We start from the raw sequence: 15,624 nt of genomic DNA on the forward strand, positions 1-15,624 counted from the left end.
CTACCCACCTCAGCCTCTCAAAGTGCTTGGATTACAGGTGTGAGCCACCACAACTGGCCGGATAATTTTGTTTAAAATTGTGTTTCCCAAAGACTGTACAGAATTACCATACAGGATATAAACATAATGAGGTGCCCACAAGACTTTAATTTAAAGAGGCTTTTCTCTCTTTGGCTTGCACCCAAATGTGCAGAAAGAATATTTATCCATGTATTTGTGATATACAGTCTCTTCCAGAGTAGTTTAACCACATTTATAGAAAAAAATAGCTTCATAGCAGAGCAGTTTGTCATTTCAGCTCTATCTTTCAGTGTACTTGGCAACTTCAGATCTCAAAGTAATTCAGCATTATCCAGCCCTGAATTCCAACCAGGCTGGCTAAGGTTTTGTGAATTTTGTTTCTCTTTTTAAGAAACTCACTTTTTAATGTTCTTTTAAAATATTTTCTAATTTTTTATTTATTTCTGTTCTGATCTTTATTATTTTCTTCTCCTAATTTTGAATTTGGTTTGATTTTGTTTTTCTAGGTCTTTATGATACATCAATAGTTTATTTCAAGCCTTTTTTTTTTTCCTTATTTCTGTTGTAGACACTTATTGCTATAAACTTTTTTCGTAGTAGAGCTAGTGCTCGACTTACGACCACGATTGGTTCCGACAGACCGGTCGTAACACGATTTGGTCCTAAGTTGAGTAGGCTGTATGCACGCGGAGATGGTAGTGCTGCCGGAAGCTGGTCCGCACTGTCGTATGCCCAGCTGGGCAACGTTTGCGCTGCCAGACGCGGAGAAGTCGTGGCTAGCGATTATGGTCGTAAAGTCGAATGGTCGTAAGCTGCATAGGTCGTAAGTCCAGCAATACCTGTACTGCTAATCCAAAGTCTTGGCATGTTGTGTTTCCATTTTCATTTGTTTCAAGGAAATTTTAAATTTTCTTCTAATTTGTTTTTTGGTTCACTGGTTATTCAGGAGTATATTTTTATTTTAATTTTAATTTCTATGTGTTTGTATAGTTGCCAAAGTTGCTTTTGTTATTGATTTCTAGTTTTATTCTATTATAGTTAGAGAAAATATTTAATATAATTTAATTTGGGGGTAAATATTTTAAGAATTACTTTGTGGCCTATATTAATATATAATCAGTCCTTGAGAATAATCCTGGTACTGAGATGTAGAATTTGTATTCTATAGCTGTGGGGTGAAATGCTTGTAAATATCTATTAGATCTATTTGGTCCATAGTGCAGATTAAGTCTAATGTTTATTTTTTTATATTACTATGGGGGTGATCTATTCACTGTTGCAAGTAGGGTGTTGAAGTCGCCAGCTATTACTGTATGGAGTTTGATTTTTTTGTTGTTCATGTTTAATATTTGCTTCATATCTGAGTTCTCCAGTATTGGGTGTATATACATTTACAATTATTGTATCCTCTTCTGAACTGAGCACTTTATCATAATATAATGACTTGTCTGTTTTTATCTTAAAATTTGTTTTGTTAAATATGACTATTTGTGCTCTTACTTGGTTTCCATTTGTGTGAAATATCTTTTTCCCTTTCTATATTTTTAGTTGCTATGTGTTTTTATGGGGAATGTGTGTGTCTTTCTAGGCAACAGATTGTTGGGTCTTGTTTTTTCTTTTTCTTTAATCCATTTGGCCAGTCTATATTTTTTGATTAATGGGAGATTTTAATTTATTTACATTTAATGTTATTATTGGTAAGTAAAGACACTTCTGTCATTCTTTTATCTGATTTTTGAGATGTCTTTCCTCTCTCCCTGCCTGCCATTTATCCTGTCTTTTCTCTTATTATATTGTCAATGTCTTAAACTTGTTGTTAGTATTTTTAATAACAGCAACAGCCTCAAAAAGGAAATGTAAGAGTTATGGCCTTGAACAGAATGTAAAGAGTTACTATATTTTAATAACTACAAGTAGTTATAGAATAATTTTTTAGTCTCCTCAATATGAATAGCTTATATACCACATTTACAGTGCTATAAAATTTTGTGTTTCTCTGTGTACTTAATATTATCAGTGAGTTTTCTGCCAGATGTTTTCTTATTCTTATTAATGTATCTTTTTTTTTTTAGATTAAAGAAGTTCTGTTAGCATTTTTTGCAGGACAGGTCTGGTGTTAATAAAATTCCTCAGTTTTGTTTGTCTATAAAAGTTTTTACTTGTCTTTCATGTTTGAAGAATATTTGAGCTGGATATATTATTCCAGGATAAAAATTGTTAGGTTTTTGTTTTGTTTTGTTTTGTTTTGTTTTGTTTTGTTTTGTTTTGTTTCCCAGCACATTCAGTGTATCATGCCACCATTTTCTGGACTGTGAGGTTTTCATTGAAAAGTCTGCTGTGATACATATGGTGCTTGTTTGAATATTATTTGTTTATTTTCTCTTTCTGCTTTTAGAATCTTTTATCTTTGGGAGTTTTGTTATTAAAAACTTTTTGGTAGTCTTACTTAAGTTAATTATGCTTGACATTCTATAACTTCTTGTTTTTGAATATTAATATCTTTCTCTAGGTATGGGAAGTTCTTATTCCTTTGAATAAACTTTCTACCCTGAACTCTCTCTAGCCCTCCTCATTAAGGCCATAAGTCCTGGAGTTGCCCTTTTGAGGCTGTTTTCTAGCTCTGATAAGCGTGTTTTATTGTTTTTCATGCTTTTTATTTTTATTTATATTTTTTGTCTCTTCTAACTGTATATTTTCAAATAGCCTGTGTTCAAACTTACTGATTTTGTCTTCTGCTTGACCAGTTCTGCTGTCAAGAGATCCTGATACATTCTTTAATGTCATTTGAGTTTTTCAACATCAGAATGTCTTTTTGATATTTCAAAATCACTTTAAATAATTATATTTATTGAATAAGATTCTAATTTATTTGTGTGTTATTTTGAAATTTGTTGAGGTTTCCCAAAACAGCTGTTTTGAATTCTCTGTCTGAAAGGTCACATATATCTGTTACTCAGGAATTGCACATTGGTATCTTATTAAGTTCATTCAATGAGATCATGTTTTCCTAAATAATCTTAATTTTTGTGAATGCTCATTGATGCCTGGGCTTTAATGAGTTTGGTTTTTAACTTTGTCTTTGCACCTGGACCTTTTTTTAATACCTGTTCTTTGAAAGGCTTTCTAAGAATTCAAAGGGAATGCAGTGGTTATAATTTAAGTTTTTGTTTATTGCAGTCATATCTGCATTAAGGGAAACCTCAAACTCTGTAACATTGTGATGCTTGCAAACTAGTAGAGACTCTTTTTTTCCCTTTTCTTACATTCTGCCAAATAAATGGAGTCTCTCTCTCTTCATGCTGAGCTGCCTAGAGCTGGGTTAGGGGTGACACAAGTACCTCTGTGGCCACCATCACTAGGACTTTACTGTTTCAGACTCAAAGCCGACACAGGACTGAATCTCACACAAGGCTCACTGTGACCACTGCCTAGCTACTGCTGATGTTCACTGAAGGCCCAAGTTCTCTTTAGTTAGGAGATGGTAAATCCAGCCAGACCCATGTCCTTTCCTACAGGGCAATCATCTTTGTGAAAGTAACAATGTCATCAGGATCATAGAGTCAGAACCTTTGAAATTCACTTTGTGTCCTATTCTGCTCTGGCTTGGCTGGCACTGAGGTGACAAGACAACTATCTTGTCTTCTCTTCCTTTTCTTAAGCATAGGGAGCCACTCTCTCTGGCCACCAACACCCAAAGTCCACAGCAAGCACTGCTGGGCTAGTGCTGATATTCACTAAAGACCTAAGGGCTCTTTCTAGAGCCCATAGCAAGTACTGCTGGGCTACTACTGATACTCACTGAAGACCCAAGGGCTTCTCCCAGAGCTTACGGCAAGTACTGCCGGGCTACTGCTGATATTCAATAAAGACCCAAGGGTTTTTCCATCAGCTGTGGTGAACTCTGCCAGGCCTGCATCTTTCACTTAATGACAGTGAGCTTCCCTCTGGCCCAGTGCGGTTCCAGAAATGCCATCCAGGAGCCAAGGCCTAAAATCAGAGACCTCAAGAGCCTTTGTTACTCTACCTTACTATGGCTGAGCTGGTAAACAAGTTTCAAAACAAAGTTCTTTTTACTTTTCTCCCTCCTTTCCTCAAGAAGAACTGTCTCCATATGGCTGCCACAGCTTGGATTGCACTGGGTTTCATCCAAGGCCTGCAGCAAGTTCTACGTGGTCATTGTTGATGTTTATTCAAGTCCCAAGAGCTCTTCAGTCAGCAGGTGATGACTCCTCCCAGAACTGGGGTTTTCCCTTCAAGGCAGTATGTCCTCTTCTGGCTCAAGATGTGTCTAGAGCTGTTACCCAGGGACTATGTCCTAGAATGAGTGGCCTCAGGACTTTTCCTGGTGCCATATTCTACTATGGCTTAGATGGTATCTAAGTTGCAAGACACCGTCATCTTTACTCTCTTTTCCCCTCCTCAAGTAGACAGAAAGAGTTTCACCTGAAGCTTTGAGCTGCACTGCTTGTGTCTGGGATAAGGATTATTTAAGCACATCTGTGGTCATCTCTGTTGGCATCTCACAAGGTCACATGCACTTCAAGTTTTCTGACTGAGTCTAGCAGAGCACCAGCATTTGCTCAGAAATTGCAGTTCCTGTGGCTCAGACTGCCTTTGAAGTTTATTCAGGACCCCAGAATGCTTTAGCCCATGGGGGTGGGGCTATCTGAAGCTTGGCTTTTGACCACTAAAATGGACAACACCACACAACTCCCGGCCACCTGACCAGCTACCTCAGAGATGAAGGAGTGACAGGAGGAGGCTTCTTGCACCATCCGCTGTGCAAAGAGCTTTTTGGGCCACAGGTAATCCTCCAGGATCACCTTCAGCAGTGAGCCCTGGGGGAGGGAAAGGGTTAACCCTCACCAAGGCTCTCCCATGCCTGCTGCGCTCCTCCCCTCATCCACTCCCTCTGGGAGTCGTGGGTAAATAGACATCTGATCCTGGAGATCCTAAGAGAGAGGATCAGCAGCAGAGCCTGGAGATAGTGGTCAGCCCAGACACACGTGAACTCACTCCTGAGCCCTGTCCTCAAGGCCACCGCAGGCTGGAACAGCTCCCCATCAGCCCTGGTGTTCTTACCCCAGTGGAGGGTGGGCCTAGCTGAGCCTGGAGATCTCCACTGCCCTGTGTTCTCTGGAGTGGGGTCCAACCTCAGCCAGGGGACTGGGTGCAGAGCCCACAGGGAAGGCTCACCTTGATGGGCCCCTCCCAAATGATCTGGCCCAGCTTGGCAATGTTGTCATACTCCTGGATGGCGGCCCACAGGTATTGGTCATCATCAGGCTTGACAGCTGCTGGCTCACGCCCAAAAGTTCCCTGGGGAGAGGGGAAGTTAGCTGGAGCAGAGGCAGGCCCCACACACATGCACAAGACAGGGGCTGCCCCTGAAAGAACCCAGCTGCTGGGCCAGAGGTCACAAAGACTCAGCCCCTCCACCCCTGCCCCTTGTGATGCCTGCCCACCCCTGGCCTGGGGGCTCACGTGAGTGCACGTGAGGCTGTTCCACAGGTCGGCGATCTTGCTGAGGTTCTCCGGCAGATCATCCTCATGCTCCGCCTGGGCAAGCAGCTCCAGGTTCTGACAGAAGGGATCCAGCCACACGGGATTGGCTCTGCAGTTGGGGAGGGAAAAGGGTGGGGAAGGAGGGAAGGCTTGAGTAGACAGGTGCCCTCCCAGCTTCACCCCCTACCCTGTCTGTTTCCCTGGCCCAGGTAGTGCCTTTAACTGGCTGGGGTGTGAGGCCCTGGCACCTGTGGTGCGTGTTCCCACCCTAGCATCCCACTGGAACCAGGACCGCATGTCACTCTGGATCACCTTTGGTGTGGAGGCTTCACCCTATACCCAACGCCCAAAGTCTGCACCCCTGAAACTTGAGACCTATCAGGGTAGAGAGCCCTTCTCAGCCAAGTGGTTTCTGAAGGTGGAGGGATGGTGGCCTGCCCAGCAGGGGGCACCCACAGCCCAAGTTTTGGCCACCCCAGCGCTAGGAGATGGCAGCTCTCCAACAGCTGGGTCTTGTCAGGGCTCCCTGAAGCGGATGGGGCAGGGCAGGACGCCACTCACCAGTCAAAGGAGTACTTGTTGGTGTTAGGCATGTCCATGATGTCATGAAGCCACGATTCCCTGCAGGGAGAAGGGGTGGGGCATGGAGGGGAAGGGTATAACCGGGGGTGGGGGTGCTGTTGGTGGATGAGGGAGGGTAGTGTGTGGGGTTGTGGTCCTGGGCCCAATGCAGGGCCTGAGCCCACCTTGTGAGGCCCGGGTGGGCACTCCAGGGCGCCAGCCTGCTGCTGCTTCTCACCTGTCCCCCCACCATGGCCCTCACTCACCAGCTAAGCCAGCCACAATGGCCTTGAGCTTCCTCTTGTGTCTGGAGACAAGTAGAGAGGGTCTGGTGAGGGGGGCTGGGCCAAGCTGGCATCTCAGCCCTGCCAGCCTCGTGGCCATCTGGGAGCAGGTGATGGGCCCTGTGAGGGCAGGGGCGAGGGACACTCACAGGGTCCTGTAGTACCAATTCATAGGACCAAGAGCATGGAGACCAGGAACAGGAGGATGGCCAAGATAATGATCACCATCTGTGGGAGCGGGGCCAGGGTGAGCCTGGGCAGCAGGGAGGGTAGGTGGAGCTGTGGGGTGGGGCCGCCAGGTACCTGCAGGGCAGACAGGTCATCCAGCAGCTGGGTGGAGATGGCAGTCTGCATGTCCAGGACGTTATATATCCGGAAAAGATTCCACAGCTGCTCCTTGTTCTTGTCAATCATCTGGATCACCCTGGGCAAGGGGCAAGGGTCTCAGCCCTCCTCCTCAGCCATTCCCCCTGCAACAGTCTGCTCTGCTCCTGGCTCAAGCCCGCAAAATTCACCCCCAAGCCTTGCAAGATTGAAGTCCAGCTAGCTGGGACAGCTTTGTGTTTTACAAGGTTCCTCGAACCTTCATTTAGTGATCCTGTTCCATCCTCACAGTGGATGGAATACTCCCATTTTTTTTTTTTTTCTGAGACGAAGGCTTGCTCTGTCACCCAGGATGGAGTACAGTAGTGCAATCTCAGCTCAATGCAATCTCCACCTCCAAGGTTCAAGCGATTCTGATTCTCTTGCCTTAGCCTCCTGAGTAGCTGGAACTACAGGCGCGTGCCACCACACCCGACTAATTTTCGTATTTTTAGTAGAGATGGGGTTTCACCATATTGGTCAGGCTGGTCTCAAATTCCTGACCTCAGGTGATCCACCCAGCTCAGCCTCTCAAAATGCTGAGATGACAGATGTGAGCCACCACCCATGGCCTGAATATTCCCATTTTACAGATGAGGAGAGGAAGGCTCAGAGGAATAGAGTTGCTCATACCCCCAAACTCTGCCCTCTCTACTAGCCCTGCACACTTCTGGGAGACGGCCCCACACAGTGGACCCAATGATGTGGTCTGTGTCTCCTTTGGTGGATCCTCTCCACTACTTCAGGTAAGGAAGGCAAGCAGACAGACAGATTGACAGTCCAAGCACAGGCCCCCTCTCACCAGTCCACGTCCAGGATGCAGTCGGTATCCTGGTTCACCACGTGGATGAGCAGCTCTGTCTGCGCAAAGTTCACCTGACCTTTCTTGTCCACATGGAACTAGGCGGGAAGGGGCACTGTAGGGTGTGGCCACCATAGCAGGGGCCACAGGGATGGGCAGGCCTCTTCTAGGAGCCCCTTCTGCCCTTCCCTGTGAACAGACCCCAAACTACTGAATGTTTGCTGAGGACCAGGCTTGGTGCCAATCACTTCACCCACACTGGGCCAGGTACTATTTATTTTTGGCCCCATTTTATGGAGGAGAAAACAGGCCCAGAAACCTGGGAGAACTTTTGTCAAAGATGCACTGCTAGGAAATGATTAAGTGGGGCAGTATTTTCACACCCTGGCCTTTGCACAGTGTCCTGTCTCTCTTTATGGCCTGGCCTCTCGTTCTCCCTCCATTGCCTCTGCCCCGGGTGGGTCCCAGGAGGCACCTGCACATCATCAGTGTTGATAGTGGCACCAGTGATGTTGGAGAGCAGGTGCATGAACTCCTCCTTGAAGCCTCATTAATGATGATCTTGATGTGCTGTTTGTCCCTCAGGATGCAGGTACCGACGATGGCCATGTCGTTGTTGCCTGCCAGGTCTTGAGCCACAATGTCCACCATGAAGTAGCCGGGACTGTAGGCCATGAAGGGGTCGAAGGTGGATAGATGCTATCCATGCTCCCTGCAGGAAGCCAGAAGGCAGGGCATGGCTCAGAGACTCGGTGCCTCCGAATCCCCAGGAAGGAACATGAGCCCCAGGGTAGTTGGGGACATTTGGGGGGGGGCAGCACAAATGCCCACAGGGCCCAGTCGGGAGCAAAGGTGAGTGGGAACAATGGCCATCTGAAGTGGCAGTGGCTTGGGTCTCAGCTCAGCCGGTTATCATCACGGGAGAGTGCGGATGACGAGTTTGTGTCTCTGTTGTCCCATGCTACGGTGCAATGGACAATTTCTGAGCCCCCTTAGTGTCTGTCTCTCCCNGGCAGACAGGTCATCCAGCAGCTGGGTGGAGATGGCAGTCTGCATGTCCAGGACGTTATATATCCGGAAAAGATTCCACAGCTGCTCCTTGTTCTCGTCAATCATCTGGATCACCCTGGGCAAGGGGCAAGGGTCTCAGCTCTCCACTTCAGCCATTCCCCCCACAACAGTATGCTCTGCTCCTGCCTCAAGCCCACAAAATTCATCACCCCCAAGCCTTAAAAGATTGAGGTCCAACTGGCTGGGACAGCTTTGTGTTTTACAAGGTTCCTCGAACCTTCATGTAGTGATCCTGTTCCATCCTCACAGTGGATGAAATACTCCCCCTTTTTTTTTTTTTCTGAGATGAAGTCTTGCTCTGTCGCCCAGGATGGAGTACAGTAGTGCAATCTCAGCCCAATGCAATCTCCACCTCCAAGGTTCAAGCGATTCTGATTCTCCTGCCTTAGCCTTCTGAGTAGCTGGAACTACAGGTATGTGCCACCATGCCCAGCTAATTTTCGTATTTTTAGTAAAGACAGGGTTTCACCATATTGGTCAGGCTGGTCTCAAAATCCTGACCTCAGGTGATCCACCCAGCTCAGCCTCTCAAAGTGCTGAGATAACAGATGTGAGCCACCACCCGTGGCCTGAATATTCCCATTTTACAGATGAAGAGAGGAAGGCTCAGAGGAATGGAGTTGCTCATACCCCCAAACTCTGTCCTCTCTCCTAGCCCTGCACACTTCTGGGAGATGGCCCCACACAGTGGGCCTGATGATGTGGCCTGTGTCTCCTTTGGTGGGTCCCCTCCCCTAATCCAGGTCAGGAAGGCAAGCAGACAGACAGACCGACAGTCCAAGCACAGGTCCCTACTCACCGGTCCACGCTCAGGATGCGGTCGGTATCCCAGTTCACCATGTGGATGAGCAACTCTGTCTGAGCAAAGTTCACCTGGTCCTTCTTGTCCACATGGAACTAGACAGAAAGGGGCACTGTAGGCTGTGGCCACCACAGCAGGGGCCACAGGAATGGGCAGGCCACTTCTAGGAGCCCCTTCTGCCCTTCCCTGCAAATAGACCTCTCACTACTGAATATTTGCTGAGGACCAGGCTCGGTGCCAATCACTTCACCCACACTGGGCCAGGTACTATTTATTTTTGGCTCCATTTTATGGAGGAGGAAACTGAGGCCCAGCAACCTGGGAGAACTTTGTCAAAGCCACACTGCTAGGAAATGACTAAGTGGGGCATATACTGCCTTTCATGCCCTGGCCTTTGCACAATGTCCTGTCTCTTTTTATGGTCTGGCCTCTCCTTCTCCCTCCATTGCCCCTGCCCTGGGTGGGTCCCAGGAGGCACCTGCACATCATCCGTGTTGACAGTGGCACCAGTGATGTTGGAGAGCAGGTGGATGAACTCCTCCTTGAAGCCTCATACACAGTCGGGATCTCATTAATGATGATCTTGATGCGCTGTTTGTTCCTCAGGATGTAGGTGCCGATGACGGCCATGTTGTTGTGACCTGCCAGATCTTGAGCCACAATGTCCACCACGAAGTAGCCGGGGCTGTAGGCCATGAAGGCGTCGAAGGTGCACAGATGCTATCCACGCTCCCTGCAGGAAGCCCGAAGGCAGGGCACGACTCAGAGACTCAGTGCCCCTGAATCCCCAGGAAGAAACATGAGCCCCGGGGTAGGTGGGGACATTTAGGGGGGCAGCACAAGTGCCCACAGGGCCCAGCTGGGAGCAAAGGTGAGTGGGAATGATGGCCATCTGAAGTGGCAGTGGCTTGAGTCTCAGCTCAGCCGGTTATCATCATGGGGGAGTGCGGATGACGAGTTTGTGACTCTGTTGTCCCATGCTAGGGTGCAATGGACCATTTCTGAGCCCCCCTAATGTCTGTCTGTCTCTCCTCTCTCTTTCAAACACATGTACCTCAGAATTCCACAAACAAGGCTGGGCATAGTGGCTCATGCCTGTAATCTCAACACTTTGGGAGGCTGAGGCAGGTGGATCACTTGAGGCCAGGAGTTTGAGACCTGCCTGGCCAACATGATGAAACCCTATCTCTACTAAAAATACAAAAACTAGCCGGACATGGTGGTGCATGCCCATAATCCCAGCTACTTGGGAGGCTACTGGGGATGCTGAGGCAGGAGAATCACTTGAACTTAGGAGGCAGAGGGTGCAGTGAGCCAAGATAGTGCCACTGCACTCCAGCCTGGGCAACAGAGTGAGACTCTATCACAAAAACAAAAAACCCATAGAAGAGATGGTCAGAGGTGGCACAGCATAGTCTTCTCTTAAAAGACAATATATTGGGCTCAAAATTTGTCACTTCCTAGCTGTGTGACCTCAAGCAAGCTACTGAGCCTCTCTATGCCTTGATTTATTAAAATAAGAGCAGTGAGAGCTCAGGACAAAAGGATGGTGTCTGCTTGCATAACTGGATGAGGTGGTACATGAATTAGACCTTGAAGTGTGGGGGAGGGATATCCGAAGGCAGAAAAAGGGTCAAAATGGCATTCCAGGCAATAAAGGCAGAGGGATCAAAGGCTAGAGGAGGATGGGAGGAAGCAGGCTGAGGGGATGTGAAGCAGCTTAGCTAGGCTGGGCACATGGCCCTTAAGGATAGCAGGTGGTTGTGGAACAGAAAGAGGGATTAGGAAGAAGATCTAGTGAGCCTGGAATGCAGGCCACAGACGAGGTATACAGAGGAAGAGTCTTTAGATGGAGGAGAAGGGGGAAGGGGTTGGGGCTGGGAGTAAGGTAATGGGACACTCATGGGGCATCTTCTAGAGTCTGACCCAGGTAGTCTCAGCCATCCACAAAGGTCAGTGCACAAGCAAACATGGACATCCATAGGTAAAAATGTGCTCTTTGAATCCTGCTGCGCCAGTACCTAGCACAAGGCCTGACATAGGGGAGGGTGAGATGCACAAGTGGAGAAACAGGCAAATATTATGGGAAGGAGAATGGGAAGATGAGTAGATGGATAGATGAATAAAAGGAGGATGGATGGACAGATGGAAGGAAGCAAATATGGATGGAAGGATAAAAGGAAGGAGGGATGAATGAAGAGATGGATGGAGGGAGGAACAAATGGATGGAAGGAGAGATGGACAGAAGTGTGGATACATGGATGGACAAATAATGATTAGATGAGTTGAGAAAAGAGAATGAAAAGAAAGGGCTGATTGGTAGATGAAGAGCTGGATAGGTGGATACACTGGAGAACAGATTGCTGGATAGGTGGATGAATAGGATTGGTGTGGCTGGTTGAGGGGCCATCCATATCCTGTGGTGCTCCCCCAGACCCCATCTCCTCCAGATGACAGTCCATGCAGTGACTGAGAGGTCATGGCTGGAGGCCACTCATGTGCTGCCAGGGCCCTAGCCATGGTGAAGACCTGGCTTGCATCTTCAGAGTCGTTGGCAAGGGCATGGAAGCAGTGGATTGCCAGAATGCTGAAGAAGACAAGGCAGTTGTTGCCAATGTCTGCATCCAGGGCCAGCATCCAGATCAACTCTGAGCCCACCTTGGTGTCGGTGGCTACCACTGCCCCACACCTCATGCCCAGGCTCCAATCCCTGCACCTGCAGTATACTCAGCCTTGGTGAAGCGTGGTAGCTGGTCGTTGATGTCCTCTAGCACAACGTGCACCTCCTGCAGCGTGAGGTCAGCAACCAGGTCGAGGTCTGGGGAGAATCCTCGGGGAGGTGTCCAGCTGCAACTGCTGGAGGCCTTGACGAAGAAGGAGAAGAAGGCTTCTCACTCCCAGTCCACGTCCCGCAGCACCAGCTGATGCCAGTCAGGCTGCAGATGGAAGTTCTCTTCATTGCCAGCTGAGGATGGGACCATGGCACAGGGTGAGGGGGCAAGGCCAGGGGTGGGGCATATTGGGGTCATCTCTAGCCCCAGGTAATTAGGGCATTAGCTCTGTCGGGCCCCACCTGCGATGAAGTAGTACACCATCGTGTTGGGGCCTTCATCTGCATCTACGGCGCCAGTCACATTGCCCACAAGGGTGCCGTGTAGCGAGTGCTCAGGCAATGTTAGCAGCTGGTACAGGGGGGTTGCCTTTCTGCAGGGGGTAGGGGATGTCATCATAGGTGGTCAAGGGAAGGCCTGACCTTCCAGTCCCTGCTTTAGGGCCCTTGGCAGTGACTCTGTAGGTGCTGAGGGAGTTTACTGTCCAGGCCCTATGGGGTGAGTAGAACTGTGGTAACCTCAAGGGAACAAAGCATGGGAACCTGAGCTCTTCCCTCACAGAGTGTTGCCCAGAACCCAAATGAGTGTTTAGATGAGAGGAGCACACATCTTACTCTTCTATGCATATGCATGTGTATGCACGCACACTCAACAGTCTCCAGGCACATCACATCCCATGTGCACACAGGAAAAAAACAACCAGAGAGTTGGAGTCCACAGGAGGGGCCCTCAGCCCTGCTGTCTGATTTCATCTTGGCCCCATATCAATAAATCAGAGCTGGATGGAGTGCAGTGGCCCAAGCCTGTAATCCCAGCATTTTGGGAGGCTGAGGCAGGAGGATCACTTGAGACCAGGAGTTCAAGACCCGCCTGGCCAACATGGCAAAACCCTGTGTCTACTAAAAAACAAAACTTGCCCGGTCTAAGCAGCGGGCTACTTGGGAGGCTGAGGCAGGAGTATTACTTGAACCCGGGAGGTGGAGGTTGCAGTGAGCCGAGATCACGCCACTGCAACCTGGGCAAAGGAGCAAGACTCCGTCTCAAAAAAAAAAAAAAAATCAGCTGATTTTCATGCTTTCTGTGTGTGTGTGTGTGTGTGTGTGTGCGCGTGTGTGCACACGCGTGCACAAAGACAAGGGTATCGGTTCCATGAGTCAGGCATTTTGGTCTGTTTTTTTGTTATTTTTAATCGCTGGGTAGTGTCTTGAAATAGTGCTCAGTATAGCTCAATACAGTGTAACACAGCTGCTCAATAAATGGCTGTTCTTGTATGGAGTGCATGCAGAGAGATACTTCCGTGTCTAGCCAAATCAGTATTCTGGCACAGTATATGGGAGAGTGTGCGCACGCGTGTGTTTTGCAGGCAGGTGAGTCCCTGTGTGGAAGTGACCATCGCAGGAGGTGGGCAAGCTCACTGGAGGCCTTACGAAGAGGGATACATTGTCATCAATGTCCTCCAGGGCCACCTGCAGCAGCTGTATAGTCTCATATGGCACCGGCTTGCCCAGGTCACTGGCCACCAAGATGAGCTAGGAGCGGAAGAGCGCAGAGGGGAAGACTGGGAGCGGGGGATGGCTTAGGACTTCCTGGTAGCCAGGTCCCCTGGAGACTTTCCAGGAAGACCGGTGCGGGACCCTAGCCCAAAAGAAAGCATGGGCCTCACCCTTAAGCTGTATACTGCCTGGGTCTTGCCATGCAGGCGCTGCACAGTCTGGATGAAGCAGCTGATTGGGTCGATGGTGAAGAACTCCCAGTCCTGGCTGCCCGCAGTCTTCAGGAAGCTGTAGCACACCGCCCTGTTGAGGCCCTCGTCTTTGTCCGTGTCGTAGACTTTGTACATGTTGGAGCGCAGCGGGATCTCCTGCCCAGGGGCATGGGGAGGGAGGCTCCTGGACCCCTGAGAGAATCTCAGTTCCCAGGCCCTGAGGGAGCCCTCATCCTTTCTCCTGCGGTAGTAGCTCAACATCTTCGACACCTTCCAGCACCCACCAAGAGCACCTGCCTGCTCGGCTGGAATCTGGGCTTCTGCTAGCTGTTGTCCCTCTTCTCTCCTCCCCAACCCAAGCTAAGGCCATTGTCCACTGACGGTCCAACCTGAGAGCCACATGCTTCAAGTCTTCCCAGGGTGACCATTTTCCCAGGAGTTGCCTGTGTCCTTCCAGTCCCATTCATTGCATGCTGAGGTTTAGAGGACAGAGGGGACCCAAGCGCAGAGGCCACAGCCACCCTTTGTCCTGTATCAGTCTTGCTCTCTCTGCTACCCTAAACACAAGAACTCTGGGTGTCCCCAAACACCACCATGCATCCAATAGGGTACCTGAAAATGGGGGGCACGCAGGCAGGGTGACATGGTGGATAGGATAGGCGTTGGCCACCAGTGTCTAGTCTGTTACTAACCTGCCTGGAACCTGGATATGCCACCTCACCTCTCTAAGCCTCAGTCTCCTGAACGCCATTGTGCTAAGTCCAAGGTCTCGAAAACCTCATTGAAATCACACATTCACCCATGTCAAAGCTGCCCAGAGCAAAAGAAAGGGTACGTTTCTTCACTTTTGGTTGAAAAATGATCAGCTCAGCATGGTTTCATTGTTTATTTCAAGGATCATGACAACTGGAAGTTCTAAATGGCAGTTATGTCTAATTAATAAAAAGTAGGACGACATATAGAGAATTAATAAATGCTGGTTGTTCAGGAGACATAAATCTTTCCAAATGCAAAACCCTTGATGGAAAAGTCTTCATAAATGGTGCCTTTGGTGTGAAAAAGGACTAGATTATTATTAATTTATGCCCTGCCTTATTCCACAAAAGATATGTGATGCAGCTGACAAGAATATATAAATTATAATAAGATTCATAAAGTTAAAAAACCAGGGTAAAGAAAAAATTGGTTGGCAGGAAGATGGAATCTGAGGGGTGGGAAGCAAGATGTAAGCCCTAAGCCTGTGCAGGGTCACTCAAGATGGTCTGACCACTCTGAGCTCCCTAGTGGGCACAGCAAAGAGGACTAACTTCTCAATCACTGCAGATGAGACAATAGACACAGATTAAAAAGCAAAGCGTATGGTAAAGGCACAATGCTTCTTCGAGCTCAGCCCTGGTAGAGTTTTCTCCTGCAGGACCTTAAAGAGGAGACAGAGTGACAAGATGGACTTAGCACAGACATTCTGAGATGCGGAGCCTGGGTGGGGTTTGGGGAGCAAAGAACAAATAGGAGACACTCTGATGGTGCCACTAAGGTACACTATGGGCCTGTGTGCTTAGGGGAAGCAGGGAGAGCAGAAGACAAAGGAGTACTTCCCCTATCTTTATGTGGCAACTTAGACCAAGAAGTGGAAGAATTGGAGAGATTCCAGAACCTCGCCACTTCCCCATGTTTCTTAT

The 15,624-nt window shown here is 48.4% G+C and overlaps 1 pseudogene; it reads right to left on the reverse strand.

The window, feature by feature from the left end:
- Window positions 1-4,623: 4,623 nt before the first annotated feature.
- On the reverse strand, window positions 4,624-14,206 carry LOC108294799 (annotated as a pseudogene).
- Window positions 14,207-15,624: the final 1,418 nt, after the last annotated feature.

Source organism: Cebus imitator, unplaced genomic scaffold (assembly GCF_001604975.1).
Source record: "Cebus imitator isolate Cc_AM_T3 unplaced genomic scaffold, Cebus_imitator-1.0 Scaffold603, whole genome shotgun sequence".
NCBI lineage: Eukaryota > Metazoa > Chordata > Mammalia > Primates > Cebidae > Cebus > Cebus imitator.